This window comes from Amaranthus tricolor, chromosome 1 (assembly GCF_026212465.1).
Source record: "Amaranthus tricolor cultivar Red isolate AtriRed21 chromosome 1, ASM2621246v1, whole genome shotgun sequence".
In the NCBI taxonomy this organism is placed as follows: Eukaryota; Viridiplantae; Streptophyta; class Magnoliopsida; order Caryophyllales; family Amaranthaceae; genus Amaranthus; species Amaranthus tricolor.
In genome coordinates, this window is record NC_080047.1 from 31,545,482 (window position 1) to 31,565,773 (window position 20,292).

At 32.0% G+C, this 20,292-nt stretch overlaps 1 long non-coding RNA gene and 1 other non-coding gene across 2 annotated transcripts; one reads left to right on the forward strand and one right to left on the reverse strand.

Moving 5' to 3' along the window:
• Nucleotides 1-2,262: 2,262 nt before the first annotated feature.
• LOC130801503 (small nucleolar RNA R71) lies at nucleotides 2,263-2,368 on the reverse strand. Its single transcript, XR_009039630.1, has one exon. It is a non-coding gene; the product is annotated as a small nucleolar RNA R71 (small nucleolar RNA).
• A 4,815-nt stretch (nucleotides 2,369-7,183) lies between these two features.
• LOC130826600 (uncharacterized) lies at nucleotides 7,184-10,473 on the forward strand. The gene is made up of 3 exons (XR_009047102.1): nucleotides 7,184-7,727; nucleotides 8,656-8,728; nucleotides 9,148-10,473. It is a non-coding gene; the product is annotated as an uncharacterized LOC130826600 (long non-coding RNA).
• Nucleotides 10,474-20,292: the final 9,819 nt, after the last annotated feature.

The following is a 20,292-nucleotide window of genomic DNA, read 5'->3' on the forward strand; positions in this document are numbered from 1 at the left end:
ATTAAGATTAAAATATAAGTAAAGAGTAATTGATAAACATTGTCAAAAGTCAAGCATGTATAAATGGTTTGAAAAGGGGGACTACTAGTATTTATATACAATTTATTGAAAAAATGTTCCAGAATAATATAATATTTTTTAATTTTTCGATAATAATTTCAGATTTTGATTAATCATGATTACTATCAACTAAAAGAGTTGTTTTTGTAGAGAGTTTATGAGAGTTTAGAGAAATGTTTAAAATGATTGTTGATATTAATCATACCATTACAATCATAAATACTAATAAAAAAACTGGAAAATAACACATGACGACTTCTTAGAGTTTTGCAAATGTATTAATTTAATAGAATTATAATTGATTTCATGGAAATTTATTTTTCTAAATAAATTTAAAATTAAATTAGGTAAGTTTTTGTAGTAAGGTCATAATTGATTGCATGGAAATTTATTTTCCTCAATAAATTTAAATCAAAAATAAGATAAGTATTAAAAGATTTCATTACATTAATCTTTTATACCAAAACTAATAAAAATCATTCAGAAATTAATAGTTTCAAAAATAATATTTTATACATAAGTAAGAAAAATTATTTAAAAAAATATATTTAATTAAGTTATTAAATGTTGTTTGAGTTAGTTCAAAATTAAAACCGAATAAATTAGTTTAAATCTAACTACTAAAAATAAGCTCAATTTATTCATAAATACTCCTTTCGTTCTTTTTTTCTTCACATTTACTTTTTGCATAGTTTCCAATGTAAAGTTTAAGTCTTAATATCTCTAAAAACATATCATAAAAAATTATAAAAAATATATAATAAAAAAGTATACATTAAGACAAATTTAACGAGAATCCATATAAATATATTTTATCGTCAATATGTATCTTAAAAATATTAATCAAAATTTTCTATTCAAAATAAAATATTCTAAAGGGGAAGAACATTAGAAAACATAGGGAGTAGTTTATGGTTCTATTCTTCATCATCTTCCATTGTTAAGGTATTATTGCTTTCAAATCTCTTTAATTATGTTTATTGTTGTTAGTTTTGTTTATTTGTTTAATTTACTTCTCTCTATGCATTCCATTAGTGAGTAGTCTTCTTACTAAGTTAGAGGGATGAATCCTACGAAACATATAATTGGATTGATGGATTAAAGTATTGTTTTTTATTTATTAGATTGATTAGATTAATTGGTTGATTGACCCATTAAGTTAAATTCTTTATTGATCTTTTATCAAGAAGCGGGAGTTGTGATTGAGGTTCAACATTCATTTAATGAATTAAGTAAAAACCTTGTCAATTATAAATCAAGATGCGGGAGTTGTGATTATAATTAATCTGGCCTTAATAGTTAATCAATTGTTTATGAATCTAAATTATTCTTTAATTGAACGTCCATCATGAATTCTTGTGCAGTAGTGGAAATTCCCGAAGCTTTAGTCTTTTTATTATCTTGAATTTTAATTCTTTTTAATCGTATTTGTTCTCACTTATCACCTATCTTTTGTTACCAATCATGATTAATAGAGTTTGATATTCCTATAATTAATTATGCTTCCTCGTGTTTGACCCCTTAACTACCATGTACACCGTGCAGTTGCAGTAAAATAACATCACCTATCAAGTTTTTGGAGCCGTTGCCGGGGAGACGTGGTTAAATTTTATTACATTCTTTTAATTAAGTCTTTATTTCCCCCACCTCGTTTCTTGGCTTATGCTTGGTTTGCTCTTTTTGTAGATGCACAGGAGGTCCTTTACACTCGGGCCTCTTGATTTCCTTAAGTGTAACCCTGAGATAGAAGCAACCGCGCATAGACTAAACACGAAAAGGAGGAGGAGAGAACAAGAAGAGCGTATTAGACAACAACCTGAGCCACCTCCAATGGCTCAACGGTTTGGTGACATGGGGAGACCCTCTCTAACACACTCTTCAGCTGTTCAGCATCTTATATCGTCAAGCCTACTATAAAAGCTGATAATTTTGAGCTAAAGACACAATTAATCCAGCTTATTGAACGCAATCAGTTTGGAGGAGGCACATCTAAAGCCCCCACGACCATCTCTTTGATTTTTGGAAAAGGTGATACCGTCTCTATTGACTCAGTGACACCTGATGCGATCTGGATGATATTGTTCCCTTTCAGTCTAAGGGATATAACTAAATTTTGGTTTAATTCAGAACTGCCAAACAAGTATGTATGATGGGAAGCTCTAGCTACTAGTTTCTTAACAAAGTTACCTCGTAAGACATCATATCTTCGGAATGAAATTCAAACATTCAAGCAACAATCATTTGAATCATATTACGAGGCGTGGGAAAGGTTCAAGGATCTCCAACGTCAATCTCCTCATCATGGGATACCTGGCTGGCTTCTAGTGCAATCCTTCTATAGCAGTATTTTTGATGAGAACAAATCCTCCATAAACGCAGCTTGTGGTGGAGATATGAGTTCAAACACCGATGAGAAACTGCTCAAGTTGTTTAAGACAATAGCTTAAAATGTAGCTTTATGGGTGATGATAGAGCAACACCATCCAAATCACGTGCCAACGGCAACAATATTGGTGAACTTACTCAATAGATCACTGTGCTTACTTCTAAGATTGAGAAGCTTTCTGCCAACTCTTCTACTTCTGCTCCTCCCTCCAACATGATCCAAGTTTGTGAGATGTGTAGGTGTAATGGGCATGTGTCTGCAACATGTTCAATGGTGGCTCCAAATCCTGAAGAGAGTAATGCTATTTACAATAATTCATCTAATCCGAACTCCAGACATCCTAAACTCTCATTTAGGAACACCAATGTATTAAACCCGCAAATCGTACCAAAACCACAATACCAAAATCCACTTGGCTTCCGAAAATTACCACCCCAATACCCACGATATGCGTATCGGGCCCCAATGCAACAACCGCAACATGAAACTCCTCCTCAGAAATCTTCCTTGGAGCTATTGATGGAAACATTCAATGCCACATAATCTCAAGTTAATGCAGATTTGAGGGGTTATATCTCTAGGCTTGAATCTCACAACAAGATTTTAGAAACTCAGACGAATTAAATTTCACAATAGCCTGTCACGTGACAACCCGATCAGTTTTCTAGTGAACTCCAATCTACGAATCTACCGAAACAAGTGAATACGGTTGTTACTACGAATGATAAGGTGTTAGAGGATGCTCCTTTAAGCACGGTTCAAGTTCCATAAGAAACTGAGGATGAAAAGACCCTACCCCAACCTACTGATGATCCAATTACACCAACCCCTTTGCCTTACGTTTCAATCGTACCTTTTCCCAAAGGTTAGCTTAAGGAAAGGTTGGAAAAGAGGTATGGGAACTTCCTACAGTTGGTGAGAGATATACAGTTGAAGATCCCCTTTCTTCAAGCAGTGACAGATCGATTCTTAAAGGATCTCACCACTAATTGCAACAAAGTTGAAGGAGTTGTGAACTTGTCTAAACAATGCGGTGTGGTGCTCTTAAAGAAACTTCCTCTTAAGCTTGATGATCCATATAGCTTCTTTATCCCTATCTCTATTAGTACTTTAGCTGTTAATAATGCTTTATGTGACTTGGGGGCTTGTATTGGCCTTATGCCTCTCTATTTATACAAAAGACTATCAAATATAGGAAGCCTAATCCAAACTAGCATAACCCTACAATTATCCGATCTTAGGCATCCTAAGGCTATTGCAAAGGATGTTCTAGTTTTATAGGTAATCTAGTATTCCTATGTGATTTTGTTGTCATGGACATGCCCGAAGATACCCACGCTCCTATCATATTGGGTAGACCTTGTTTTGCCACTACTAGAGCAATTATTGATGTGAAGAGAGGCAAACTAACTTTAGACGTTGGTGTGGAAAAGGCGGTCTTTGAGCTCCGAAAGCCGATGGAAAGTGCCTGCACTGATTCTTTACTAGCGACATGAAACTCAACTGCATACTCCATCAACTACACAAACGTAAACCCCTTTATTCCTATTTCTTTTGTTGCCTTCAAACTGCGAGATTTGAAAGCTTTGGGCTATTTTGTGTTGGAGGGTTTGCGTTGATGAGTACCAGTGTTATATTTGAATATTTTGGGTTGTTAGCCTGTATGTTGTGTTTGATGCTTACTTGAGGATGATTGGGGGAGGTGTGAGTGTTATTTGTTTATTGCTAGCATTATATTTTTTCTTTGTACCCTTTGCTTTTCTTAGGCATGGGGGTATTTGAGGGAGATTGAGTTAATCTAAGAAGTGAAACCTTTTTAGCTGACTTCATATCACCCTTTGCTACCTAGAGGAGTTGGAGATCTTTTGTGCCCCCTATCATCCTTAGTCCTTTCATACATTGAGGACAATGTTCATCTTAGGCATGGAGGAGGGAAATGTCACCATTTCTATGTGCATCCTTGTTGGACAGTTAAAGTATATAAAAATCTAGATTATATATAAGATACAATAAGTATAGTAGTGGGATAATATGCAATATATAGAAAGTCCAAAATATGCCTAATAAATAAAAATGCAAATTGGAATACAGTGGGAAAGCAGCGACTCGTCGCCTGTAAGCAACGAGTCATCGCTTGTTGAAAGTAGGGTCTTAAAATGAGACAGAACCCAAAGCCCATTCGGTGTTTCTGTGAAAGTTGAGTCGACATTATTGACAACTACTCGTTGCCAGGCTGCGGCGACTCGTCGCTTGTCCCCTGTCTTATTTTTGCGGTTTTGTTAGTTTATTTCGTTACAGCTGTTTGTTATCAATCATCACTAATGTATAATTAACTACTACTAGTGGTTAATAATGATGAATTATTATATTGATTCATTGATAAGTTTTGGTGAATCAACCTTTTAATTCATAGACTTTTGATGAAACACACTTGTTTCATAAGAAGGCATTGGTTGACAATTTACGCTATAAATAGAGGGAATGTGCAAAGGACATCCCACCCATCATTCTTAAATACCTTTTTTGAATTTATCTATGAACATACATTATTCATGCTTCTATTTTGCTTTGTGCTAGTACATTATTGTGTAGGTTGTACCTCATTGTGAATTTCAACATCATCCTAAACACCTTTGTGGAGAAATATCACAATAGGAAAGTGTATAAACGCCTCCTACAAATATCGAGTTTTTGAGCGACACTATTTCATTGTTGCAACCTTATCTTCATGGTGTCCTTTTTGGTGATCTATAAAGTAAGGAGTTCCATTGCCATCCATACAAGGGAAACACAATTTGGTTTGTTTTATTTGTAATTGCAATATATTTCCAATAATCCTTTTGTTTGATTATTTGCATTTTTCATTCTCTTTTTCCTTGTTATAAAAAAAAGTTTAAAAGAAACAAAAAGAAAGAATTGAAATGGAAGAACCCGGCTTGGCATTAAGACATGGCAAAAGTAAGGTTTCAAAATCAAGAGAAAAAAGCTCCATAAAACAAAAATGATGAAAAGAAGAAAAATAATGTTTGGCTATATCAAAAACCCGCAACGGTGGTGTAGGCAAAAGGAGAGGCTTAGGTTAAGCTTTCATTTTCCTTGGCGTGACATCATATGAAGGGAGTTTAGAAGCTTATTTGGGTAGATCACTCATTCGCTGTTTGAAGTTAAGAACAGGAGTTAGAATAGAAAACCTCTCACAGCAAATAGAAAAGCCTTTAGTGACAAAACATTCAAGTCGCCTATTTTGTCACAAAAGGTGTTTGGCGACAAAAATGGAGACAAAATGCTTTATCGCTAAAACGAAATTTTGTTGCCCATTTTGTCACTGAGCTTAGCAAAAAAGCCCTTTTGTTGTCCCATAAATTGTCGCTAATGTTATTTCAGGTCATAAAAAAAATTAAATACTTGTTATCATTGTTAAATAATAACTATTACTATTAATATTTAACATAATAGCAAATATTCAATTTTTTCTATAAATAATAATTAAATACTATATATAAACAACAAAGTAATTTAAAAGAAATTTAATGAATAAATAGATATTAAATTAAAAAGTAAATATATATTACAAACTTTTACATTAATTAATATACATACGATGCAATAAAAAAACATTAATGTACAAAGCTTAAAAGTAGTCACCACGACTAGAGTGACCACCACCACCATGGGTATTATGTGATTTTCGAGAACCACCATATCCACCTGGGCTACTTCCCATATCACCATCCCAACCTTGGCGACCACCTACTCCTGATCCACGACATGCATTACTGCTTTCTCCGCGTAATGCGGTCCGTAATTGTTGGAAAGTTTCTTCAAGAGCTTGTAAACACCCTGACAATGAGGATCCGACTCATAGGCAATCCCCTCTTCTTCTTCTTCATCGCCATCCCCTCCATCATTGTCAACTTCCTCAACAACATATCGGGGCTGGAGGGGTGTCGTTTGGGGATACATATCATGATGGATGGGAAAATAGGAAGGCACCTTAGATGGCCTTCAATGGTTCATCTAAAAGGGGAAATAAGGCTGGTAGGGATGTTGTTGAAAATTTTGATAATCTCGTATTGACGGTGTTGTAGCATTTAGATTGTTGGAAGTATTTAGTGAAAGATTAGTATGTTGATTTAAGAGACTTGAGAAAGATTGTTGGTATGTTTGTTGGTATGGTGGTGGGTTGACATTCCTATAGTAACCAGGTTGTTGATCACCATAGTCACTAGGAGATACATCATTTAAGTCAAAATCCAAAAAAATCAAATAAGTTGTTTGTTTGGTCATTATTTTGGTCGTTTGGGTTATTTTCCATTGTTGATTATATGAGATTTACACTAAACAAAAGAAAGACAACATGAATTACAAAACTAAGTAGAGCCATAAAATATGAACATAAATCCTAAAAACAACAACATTTGAACCAAAAAACACCAAAATAGGAACAAATTCAACAAAAAACAAGAAAAAACAACAAATTCGGAAAAATACAAAAAATAAACAGCAAAAAGAGTATATAAACAAAAACACAGCCTATTTTCGAAAAGAAACAAAACAAATGTAAGCAATATATGTCGAAAAAACAGCAAAAAGAAACCAAAAAAAAATGACGTTTTGAAAAACAGGAAAATAAAAAACAAAAATATAAGCTAAAATATTGGAAAAGGCAAAAAAAAAAAAGCATGATACACATCTCAAAAAACAGCAAAAACACAAAAAATTCCATGCGATATGTGACATTCGGAAATTTAAAATAAATAAAATAATTTTTGGGCTTTAAACTAATTAGAAAATTACCATGAATTAATTGAGTTAAGTAGGTAATAATAATAATAATAATATATATATATATAAAAAAAAAAGAAATTAAATACCCAAACTCAAAAATCAGAAACCCACTTTCTCTTTCCCCTTTTCCCTTCCCTTCCCCTTCTCCTCCCTTCTCCTTTCTTCTTTTTCCTTCCATTCGCATAAACCCAAATCTCAAGAAACATCACACTCTATTAAACACCTTAAAATCTCAAGAACCATTATCCTCCTTCTTCCTTGAATCTTCGAAGGATTTGGGCTGCGAAAGACCAATTGATTTTCCTTCTTTCGTGATTTCATTTAAGAAGTGATATAGCAATCGAAACTTTCCTCCCTTGCCTCTGAATTCTGCGGAAATAGGGGGAAATCGAGTGAAGCTTGGTCTTGTTGATTAGGCATCGAAATTTCAAGCCGAAAATCAATTGTTTTGAATCTGATTCTCTGTTTATTCCTTACTGCTGTCAAACAGAAGGTAAATCCTTCTTGAATCCTTTTGTTTTTCCTTGATAATTATACTCTTATTCATATGCTTTCAATTGTATAATTTGTTAATCATGTGTTAAACCTTAAATTTTAATGAATCTTGAAATTTATATTAACTAATTGGATGAGTTTGTTGGTTGGGATTATTAGCTGGATATGAGATATTGGGTTATCGAATTATTGTTAGGAATTAGGAATTTATGGTAAATAATGATGATGATGATGATGTCTTGATCTTCATTGGGTTAATGAACTTCTCATGTAAATACTAGCTGTTCATGGAGGTTTTGACGATGATAATGATAAGTAATTGAGTAAATTATGCTCTTAGATGAAATACTAGATGTCTGTCAACTTGAGAATTTGTTATGGGTAAAATATTGAATAATTTGATATTCTTGAAGGTATTATGTGATTCTTGGAGGATCTTGAATGTTGAGTTTGAATGTTTATATATGTTGGTGTTTAATTGAGAAATTTATGGGAAATGTGTATTAGTTAGTTATGTGATGATGAGAATTCAAGTGTGGATTATGATTTTGGTAGTAGAGTATTTGAATGATATAGTTGGTTAGTTCAGTATTCTTGGATAGACTAGCTGAATCTTTCTCTTGGATAGTTTGTTAACTTTGGTTTAGTTCTTGGTTTTGTGTTTAAGATGAGCATGGAAGTGGTTGAACTGCAATACAAAGGGAATGGTGGAGATGTATGATCTTTATAAGAGTATAAGCTAGTCTTAAACAAGAATTTGAGATTTGGAGTTAGAATTTGCGTAATCTCTGTAATTAGAAATAATAGAAACGCTAGGGTGGAATCTTGGTCTAAGCTACGGTCTTAGGAGGAGATGTAATAAGTTATATGTTAGTATAGTAGCATCGAGCGCGCGCTTGTGACGTTATGTTATTCTCATGCTTCAGGATACGACTACTTCGATGAACCCTTCAAGTGATCGTGGTGTACCAGACTTAGCTTCTTGAAGCAGCGTTATCTGTGAGTAGTAGCAGTCCCTTAAAGGGTCTGATCAGACTACATTCTTGAAAATAAACTTTTTACTAAAACTCTTTTGAATTGGAATTTGTTGAGACAAATGTTGTTGTGAATGCTTATGCTGATATCATGATATAGTCAATGGATCGGGCTTGCGAGCTGGTCATTGGCGGAGTTGAGGAACATTGTTCCTTACTCCCTGTTTTGAAGCGAATTGTCATTGAGATATTGACTAGCTTCACCCGAGAGCGACATAGCCTTAGAGCTATGGGGCACCTCTCAAACTAGACTCCTTGTGCGCACATAGATCTAGGAAACTGATGTTGCTTTTAAACCTATGATTTGAATTACTGTGTTTTGTTGTTTTGGATTGTTGCTTCTCACTCAGTTTAATCTGATTCCATGTTGTTTCCATCTTTTAGTTTGTCTACAGATCGGAACTGGTCGGGAACGATGGGTTAGCGGTGTTGAATAGCATTCCAAGGATGTATATGAGCTGAGCATGTTAGAGTTTTGTAGTTTTGTACTAAGCTTTGGAAATGTATTAGTCTAGCCTGTATTGGTTATGTTGGACGTTTATAGAGACTTTTATGATCACTGTATGTATGAGATAGATGTTTGGATTGAGAATTAGTTGGTTTAGTTATGATTTAGAACTAAAGACTCTTTGCGCAAGTTTTGGGATTGAGATTCGAGGTTTTTGGGAAACAGACCCCGTGATGACCCTGTTTACCTAGTCAACGGTAAGTCGGGTTGTTACACGATATGTCAACAAAAGAACAAAAAAAATCTTCATATTTCGAAAAAGTAAACATGAACAAGCATGAAGAATTTTATACATGACCAAACATAAGAACAAGTAAAAACCAAAAAACAGCAAAAAAAATTACATAAATTCAAATGAAATAGTCGTATTATTATTGAAATTTCATTAGTCGTTTCTAACATCTATTTTTTTTTAATAATTGGTCATTACTAATTAAAATTTAATTAGTGATGGTAGTAATTTGAAAAATATCTACGACGACTAAAAACTTATCAACTCGTAACGTAGTTATGAAGTGTAACAAGTAACGTAAACTTTGAAGGTAAAACTTAAAGTTGAGCAACTACCCATAACGTTTCGGGATAATTATAATACTTACTTGAAAACTTTATTTACCCATGTTGAGAATAAATTAAATATTTCATAAACATATACAATTGATTTTTAAACATGAATTACATGTTAGATAACTTGTTACATGTACAACAATTTTTATCCAAATCTTAAACTATCTTAGATAAACCTTTCTTACACCATAATAAACCAAATTGAGGACAAACACCACCTCAAATCAGCCCCAAACAGCAGCCCCATATGGCTATCACGTACCCCTTTTAGCTCTTTCTATACTTATACACTCAAGCAAATTGTTCTATTCAAAACCCCCTTTGTTCTACCCAAAGCTTGTGCGCCATTATAAGCATGCAAGAGGCAAATATAAGAAGCAAAAACACTTCATTTTCAGACCATTTTATTCAGCCATAATCCCCAACAAATTGCTCCCAAATTCACCAAGAACAAACACTAGAATCCTTCAAAGTTTCAACTACTATAACACCTTCTTTTCTAATCAAATCTTCTTCAAAAACCCATCTAAAACTTCTGAAAATTTATGATAAAATCAAATCTCCCATAAAAATAATCTTTATCTTAAGGACTTTCTATGGACATCAAACTTGAAGAAATCCACCAAGTATAAAGTAAGTTATGTTCATTTTTTTATTCCACTAGTTTTTATTAAAACTTGTTCATGTAAAACGTTTTTTTTACATGAATCTTTTTATAAACTAAGATCATTATAAAATGAGTATTTTATCTCTAAACTAAGAAAATCATCACTTATAAATCTATAAAAATCGGCCATAATAGAAAGTAAGAAGATGTATTTCCACAAACATAAATTTTGTTACTTAAAGGATTCAAGTAAAATTATGAGACTTAACTAAGTATGTTGCTCAACATAATAGTGTACTCCAAATATGTTAAAATCATCACAAGTATTAGTCTAACAACTCTAACTAGGGAAAGCTAAGTGCATGTTAGAAATTCAAAAATTATTATTGATTTTTGGATGAATGCAATATGTTTAGTTGAAGAGTTAGAGTTGAGACTTGAAGGGCAAGGACCCGAAGTTAGAACCACTTCTAAGAACGCGTAGGAGCTTACGTGGGAGCTTACGGAATAATTATATAGGCTTGTAGTCGAGGTATGTCACATAGGGTGATTTTTAAAGGATTTAAGAACAAGTTGGGAAAGTTTGTGTATAAACTTGTTTTTAAAAATAAAATTCCCAAAGAGAAGTTCTTAAATCTTGAAAAATCATGTCAAAATGATAAATTTGAGTATGGAATAATTTATTACATGTATTATTATTGTGGGCATCATGCATGTTGATTTATAAAATTGTTGTATGTTTAAAGGCATGTTTAACACTACTTTGTGAAAGTTATTGTGATGGAAATGATTATATGAACTTTGAAAATATTTGAAATTCATTTAAAAGAAATTTCCAGTAACTATATGTTAAGAAAATCTCTTGAATACTTTTTGTTGAAATTATTCGTTAAATAAATTGATATTTTAATGGGATTATAAGGTGTTAAATACTCTTATTATATTAAACATGGTATTAGATAAACACTTTATCATCAAAAATAATTAATAAAAACATATTATAATGTCTTTAACAAGATTTAGCCAGAATATATTTAGTTTGGAATTTTTTCATGATTTTTGAATAATCGTTAAATTATTTAACGGTATATTGTAAAATGGTAAAATATAAAATAATTACCAAATAAAGACATATGGACTTGAAATTTTTATCACATACTTATATGGATAGCAAGTAAAATTTTTAAAAGTTTGGGAAGGTTTCGTTGACATTTAAAGACCTTAATAAATTTTACTCGGAATAATCGGTAAGTTTGAAAACGATAAAATATAAAATAAATATTAAATGACGTCTTTTGGACATAAAACTTTTATGAGAAACTTATATAAATAGTAGATACATGTTCAAAAATTTATATGGATTTTCGTGACCATATATGGACTTAAATAAATTTCATTCGGTTTATCGGTAAAATAACGATATTAATTATTAAAAATACGCCACATGATTTTTAATGGTTATTTAAAATTTTATACCCCTTAAAATAGTGTCTAAAACATCATATAATATTTATAATATTTTATTCGAACTGAAATAATTTTAATCCTATTTTATTCTATTTATCGATAACATGTCTATACAAAATAATAAAACATCATACATGAGTTTTATAAGTTCCAATAGCCTAATAAACATGTTTATATGAATTCTATTATTTACTAATTTATCAAATTAATAGAAAATGTTTATTTATTAAAAGGTGTAATATTGTTAATTAAATTTGGGTAAAAATAGACCTACATCAAAAATTTATAATTATATTAATAACCCAATGCCTCATAGTATAAAATAAGTTTGATTTAGATGGTTTATAAATTTTACGGATTTAAGACACCATTTAAATAACGGCAAATACCTAAATTGTCGAAAATAATTGTAAGATCGTTATAAATTCGCATAACCAATTATAATCTGAAGGGACAACCTTAAATTCATTTTAAATAAGGTATTATAATGACTTGATTAATTTGGGCCTTGTTGGAGAATTAATATGTATTTTGTAAATCAATTATCGATTTTATTACCGGCTAAACTATCTCGTATTTAAGAAAATAGTGTTTTATGAAATCTTCTGTCATATATTTTATATACTTATGAATCATATTCTAGATGTTTGAATGAATTCCAAAACTCTTTTAAGTTATATTTACTTTAAGAAGGATTGAAACGAAACATTTTAGTGGTTTCCTTGAAAAATCATATTGAACTTTAATCACTTTTTGTTACGATGCATTTCCATACATGCTAGTGATACCCCTAATATAATACAAAGGTTATGTTTGATGATATGATTATTCTAAGCATTTTTTAACCATGTGGGAAATATTATGATTTGATTTTGCTAAGTTGCAAATAAAGTATGTTTTGCTATGTTGCAAATAAAAGATGTTTATCATATGGAAAAAGTTAATATTTTTGACTTTCAAATGTTATTAAAATTACAAGATATATATTATATGAAAAAATATTTTAGCCTAAATGGCGGGTACATATGCCACAACAAATTTTGTGTGCATGATTAAATGGCTCATTAATGCTGAGCGCGTACTGTTCACAATACCATTGTTTTACACTTGCCGGACATGTCGCAGACGGTAGACCGACTACCAAACGAGTCACAGAGTACCCATGTAAACTTATGATATGAGTTTGAAATTGATTTGGATCCATTGAGATCTTATGATTTATGATGAAAAATGAGAATTTGAAATGACCATAGAGCCATTGAACTGGGTTTGAATGATAATATGATTTATCAAATGAAAAAGCATATTTCAAAATAAATTTACTCAAATCAAGAAGATTTTAATAACTTGTTTGACGAACACTAGTGTGTTTATACTCACCCTTTTTGCTGATTCTATGCTTTTTATATTTTTCCAATGATTTTGCTTTTAGAGTAAATCTCTATGGCACCTTGACGGAGAATGGATATGCGAGCGGAAGATGAACCTGAGTTGGAGTATGACTCCCCTTTTTGTTTAGATCTCTTTATTTTATTTTAGAGACTATTAGTTTAGTTGTTTAGATTTAGACTATTTTAAGGATGTAATTTGAACTTTGGAATTATTTCGATTTGGTTGTAATTTTCCTATATTTTAGATAGTTAAGACTTCCATTATATTGCTTTGGTTTGGTTCAAGTATTTTACTTGGATATTGGTTTGACCTTTAAGTAACCCCTTATTTGTGTTGGCAAAAGTAAGCTTCCACTTGATTAATACTAAATTCCAATTAGTGTTTACCTTTATAATTCGAGGCGATTACATCAAAAGACGACAAAAACAAAACAAAAAAAAAGTAAAATGCTACTAATGTTAACATGAACTTAGTTATAAAAAAGGGAAGAAACAAAGATTATATTCGAAAAATAAAAGCAAAAACAACAAATAACCTAATCATAACGCAATTCGAAAATTAACAACAAAAAAACAAAAAAATATAGGAAAATAAAAAAAACATAAGTAAGAGAATACCTGTGAAGATGGACAAGTATTCGAAAAATTGATGATGGGTATTGAACATGCATTCAAAAAACAATATATTCAATACATTCAAAAATTGCAAAAAACAATATATTCAATACATTCAAAAATTGCAAAAAACAATAATGTGTACTTAAATTCCAAAGTTTGAGTCGACAAAGGCAACAAAGCATTTGTCGCTAACACGTTTTTATTGTGCACAATTTGACTTTTCCTGCTCGTTTATTTACGTCAGCTACCTATTTTACTTTGCAGGAGGGTGGCACAAAAATTTAGGTTTAGGAACAAAATTTTTGTCACTAATTTTTTCACTAAGCCTGACGTGTTCAGCTTACTTTTGTTTTTCTAGTGTCCTTTTCCGTGTCCTTTTCAGTGTCTTGTCCTTTTAGCTCAGTATTTAAAAGTATACGATCCATTTTAGCGATAAAAATGGCGACAAAGGCTTTGTCCCTAAACGTATTTCACTATTTTCTGATGTGTCTCCCGTCAGTAAATTTTATATGTATTGATATTATTATTATTATTATTATTATTATTATTATTATTATTATTATTTGATTTCCTTAAAATATTATTATTTGATAATGATATTAAAATTGAAACTAATAATGAATATTAAAAAATTGCGACAATAATTAAATACTATAAAATACTACTAATTTTAGATAAAAAAAATGAACCATTATTTAGTACAAAATTATACAAAAATTATTAGGAAAATATTTTAACATTGATAAAAATATTGAGAAATACAATATAATACTACAAATTCATATTAATATTAGTTAACATCCTCTTGATCCCAATCACTAAAATATTCGGCGTTATTGTTTTGCTCATCACTGGACAATACGATATCAACATCAGCATCTTCCTCGGGAATTTGGGTAGATGGTTCTGGCTCATCATCGCACTCAATAAACTGTCCAAAAGGGTCGTTGAGTGATGACTCAATATTGTCTTCATAAGAGACCTGAAATTGTATGTGTTGTTCCTCTTGAAACGCGCTATCATTAATGTCATTGGCTTGTGCCACACTAACTTGATATTTCATTCACTTCACCTTGCATACAGCTCGCCAATCTAGTAAATCTTGTCTTAAACTTGGATACGACATTTAATGAGTAGCTTTACTAGAAAGTAAAAAATGGGTCATACTTTCTGTACGACAAATTAATGTGGATGTCTACTATCTAATAGCGCTCGTGAACACGTGTGTCGTTTTCGCATCCATGACGAGTTGGATTATGCCAGTGGCATTTGAATAAGGTCACTCTTTTGATTGGCATTGCCAGATATTCATACTCATAATCTCTTCCAGCCGATTATAGAAGTCATCTCCGTCTTAAGTCTCATAAATTGCTTTGACACACACCCCGCTATTGTCTGCAACTTTTCTCGTAGCATGTTTGATAGTGTGAAATTATAACCATTGACATAACCGATATTAACACTTTTAGCATATTTCAAAGGTCCTTAAGCCATGTCTTTTAGTATTTGACCTTTGGAGAATAATCAAGATGACCAGCAAAAGCCTATAAAAAACAAGATAATTGAGTTACATTAAATCAATCAATAATGGGACTATTTAAAGCAAATTAAACCTACATATCTTTGAAGAATATTTGAAATTACTCTTTGAGTAAAGGATCAAATTGTTGACGTGCATTGAAGGCACATTCGAACGGAGCTGGCTTATGAACCTTCTTAGATAGGGTTCATCTTCTAAACAATTCATCAAAACGTACCAATGCGCAATTTTAAGATCGTTGGGATCCAACAATTTAGTTTTATCCCTCCCATGAAATCTGACAGGGTAAGTGAAAATTGAAAGAACATATGATCTACCATTATTGTTACTGTCGTAATCATGCATGAAGAGGTCTCTATATCTACAACATACCTCTGGCTCGAAGCAATGGGATATAAGATGTGAAGCTTCTTCAATAAGATATTGATTGCACATTGACGCTTCAACATGGGCTTTGTTTGCAACATTGAGTTTCAGATGTCGTAAGTACCCACATGTAAATATTAATAAGAAAATAGATATCAAATGAATAAAAACATTACTAATAAGTGGATGATGTGGACATACCTTTTGAATGGATACATCCACCTATATTGAATGGGTCCAACTATTATTACCTCGTACGGTAAGTGGACGGTGGGTAAGTGCTCCATGCAATAAAAGAAGGATGGGGGGAAGATCTTTTCTAGTTTGCACAATATAACTGGTATTTCAGACTCTAATTTTCTCATGTTGCCGTTTTGAGTTTTGGAGAAGTTAACATTTTGATAAAACAAACTTAACTCAGTTAGAGCTTCCCAAATAGGTACAGGGAGCAAGTCACGAGAAGAAATAGTGGATTTTCATCCCGAATATTGAATGTTTGGTCATGTCAATGTTCCTTGACAGGTCGGACACATAACCATTTGGAAACCTTAATGTCTTGAGCTACTCAAGCGGAACATAAATCCGTCTATCGTCAAGGATATATGATGCCATTGGGGTTTCTTTCCCTACTAGATGCAACGCACTTCTAATACCAAGGTCTTGCAAGTCTTTACGTGTAACAATTTGATCCTTGGTTCCCCTTTTCAGCACGCATCACTGTATTAAATATATTATCGAAAAAGTTCTTTACAATGTGCATCACATCAAGACAGTGTCTGCTCATATTAGTTTTCCAGTACGGTAAGTCCCAAAACACACTTTTCTTTTTCCACCCTACAGTCCACTGACTATAATAGTCTTTATATTCGCGTGCGTCATCCTCATACACTTTCTTCATCCCATATATGTTAAACTCCGCAAGCAACTCAACACCGATCCGAGGAATATTCAATTCTTCCGTGACAAACACAAAATTGGCGCTGCTACTTTCACCAGTGGCGATATCGTAATGATATCTCCAATCATAATAATCTTCCACAAATCCTTTCCATAACAAATGATCCCTCACATCATTTGGTTTTTTGAAAACAACATTTTTGCACTTCGCACAAGGACGTCTAATTTTTGATGAACACTTTTTGAAATTGCAAATAATAAAAATTCTTCTAAACCCCTTATGAATTCTATATTAAATGCCTCGTCGTCAAATTCTCTTTCATACATCCAATTTCTATTATACAAATAATAACTACCATCATCCGTCATTGCGTAAAGCTATATTAAATTTTAAAACACAATCATATAATAATCATAAAACTACTACATAAAAAAATAAATCAAATGTAATAATCATACACGTATAAAACAAATAATAATCATACAAATATTACATATATAGAACAATCGTTCGTGAATAAATTAATAAAATGAATACAATAACATAAAAATTAGAAACATACCTTTTAAGTTAACGAATTTTTCTCCTTTAACAAATAAATACTCCCTTCAGAGAACTAAATTTTCAGAATATACTAGAAAGAAAGAAAGTATTTGTGCTTAATTGGAAATGAACTAAACATTCATCTGTATTTATAAATGAAAATCATCATTATAGCGACAAATTAGGCGACCAAAATAACATATTTGAAATTTAACCATTTTTTTTGGCTCCTATGGATGTTGACTACAGGTTTAGCGACAAAGTACATGTTAGCGACAAAAGTAGTGAAACAGAGGTTTTGTCACCAGCTTGCGACAAAGCTTTTTTTCGCTATACCTCTTTCCTTATATTTGGGTTTTGTCTTCAAATTGATATATTTTTGTAGTGTCTACTAGGAGCTATAAGGGGCGCTGGTGTTTCAGAGGTAAGTGCTCAACTTGATGGTGTTATCCCGGATTAGCACTTGTTTAGAGAAAGATAAATCAAGGCATCCCCGATGGTGATTATAAGGTAGAGTGTTTAAACTTGGAGCAAGCCTTGAGGCAGGCATGAGGGAGGAGTACGTGTGTGTTGTAGCCCGCCTCATTCTAGATTTCCTTGATCTTATTTTTGGGTTGAGAGTTATAAGGAGATGTTGCTTATTGTGCTTATGGTTTACGCTTGTTTTGCTCAAGGACTAGCAAAAGGTTAGGCATGGGGGAGTGATAAGTGTATTATTTTACACTTACTACGCCTTCTTTGTGGTTTATCGAGGGCATTGATTACTTTTTGAGGGTTTAAAGTGATTGAGATTCGCTATTTTGAGTTAATTTGCTGTTATTTGCCTATTTGTGCTTTATGTTTGATATTCGAGTTGATTCAAACAAGTTTCAAGCCATTCCGATCTTCAACTGAAGGAAATAAGTGTCCTAATAATCAAGTGTAACTGCTAATACATAAATAGGATATAATATGGAGATTAATACATTCGATTATATTAGGTGGTCATAGTGTTTTGCTAGAAATTAACTTTGATCTGTATATTAATTAGATTAGTATGCTGCTATTATGATCGGGTTCTATGAGGTCTCACATATAAGTTACCAATTGGATAAAACAGTACCAATTGCATAAGATGCTCTTTGGACTATTTAGTGTAGGAGTTATTAGTATGCATTAATGATATGTTTTAATTGGGAAATAAAACACAAAATTAATTCTTTTTGATTATTACATATAAATGTTATGTGTAACCATTAAATGGGTATGTCAAGAGTTTGTTGCATTTGTGTATAAATAGAAGCACTTTGCTCATTATTTTAATAAGCTTATGTGTTAATTCTCTTTACCTATCTCCACCTTAAAATAAAGTAATAAGAGTATTAGTATTTCTTATTTCGTACTAGCATACGTAGTGATCCAATTGGTGCTTGTGGACCAATACTAAAGGAACGATAAATGATGTTCTAATCTCATTTGGTGACATTACATACCTGGTTCGGTCGTACGACGTGGAACTCACACATCGAGGGTATAATTCTTATATATACTTTTTACATATTAATAATTGCATGAGATCCTGTTTTAGTTGTAAAGAAATATGTTTCTTGAAATTCCGGTTAATGCATCTAAATTCCTACAGTGATATCATTTAGCCTATTGCATATTTTAATATGAAAATATGTGTTTTTATTATTACTTATCTTTAGGATTAATATTAGTACTAAATAAATGTTATTATGTTCTGAGTATTAATAAAAACATCATTTTTATTCATGAGTTGGATAAGGAAGGATATTCATTTACAATAAAGAATGGTTGTTTCTCTATTTATTTGAATGATATGTTTTATGTCAGTACTAATAGTTCTAACGAATTATACTTACTTAATAAAGAAAATAATATCCTTAACATAGAAAGCAAGAAACGGGGACAAATGATAATAATCAAACCTATTTAATGACTTATCATTAAGGCCATATCAACTCAAATCGCATTCAGAAGTTACATAAAGATGGACTTCTACCATCTTTTGATTATGAATCATTTGATGTATGTGAATCTTGTTTGATGGGAAAGACAACAAGATCACCCTTTACCGAAAAAGGTGAAAGAGCAAGCAAACTCTTAGGCCTAATACATATAGATGTATGTAGACCTATGAGTACAAAAGCTAGAGGTGGTTACAATTACTTCATAACCTTCACTGATGATTTAAGCAGATATGGTTATATTTACTTAATGAAACATAAGTCGAAATCATTTGAAATGTTCAAAGAGTTCCAAAGAGATGTTGAGAACCAACTTGGTAAGATAATAAAAGCATTATGATCAAATCGTGATGGTGAATATTTGAGCCAAGATTTTATTGATCATTTGAAAAGTTGTGGGATTCTCTCACAACGAACTCCACTTGGAACACCGTAGTTGAATGGTGTGTTTGAGAGGAGAAATCGAACTCTATTAGATATGGTACGATCTATGATGAGTCTTGCTAACCTTCCAGTATCCTTCTAGGGATATGCTCTCGAAACTGCTATTTTTACACTAAACAGGACTCCGTCCAAGGCAGTAGATAAGACTCCATATGAGTTATGGAGAGAAAAGTTCCTGGTCTTTCTTTTCTACGTGTTTGGGATTGCGAAGCTTACGTAAAACGTTTACAAACAAAGAAACTCGCTTCCAAAGCAAAAAAATGTTTCTTCATAGGTTATCCTAAAGAAACACGGGGCTATTACTTTTACAGGCGTCATTAGAAGAAAGCGTTTGTTGCTAAGGATAGTACATTCTTGGAAAAAGATTTCTTTTTCAAGAAGGTAAGTGGGAGTAATATATTTCTCGAAGAAATTCGAGATGCGCAACAAATGGATGTGGATCAATCTATGTTAGAAGCAGAACTACTTATGCCATTGCCTATGGTTGAGGAAATGCATAAAAATGCATGATACTCTTCCTATGCATGATTCTGTGCTGGAAGAAGTGATTCTAACATTTCCTTTTACTACTCCACTCGAACTTAGTTTGTGCGAAAATTCTCAAATTATT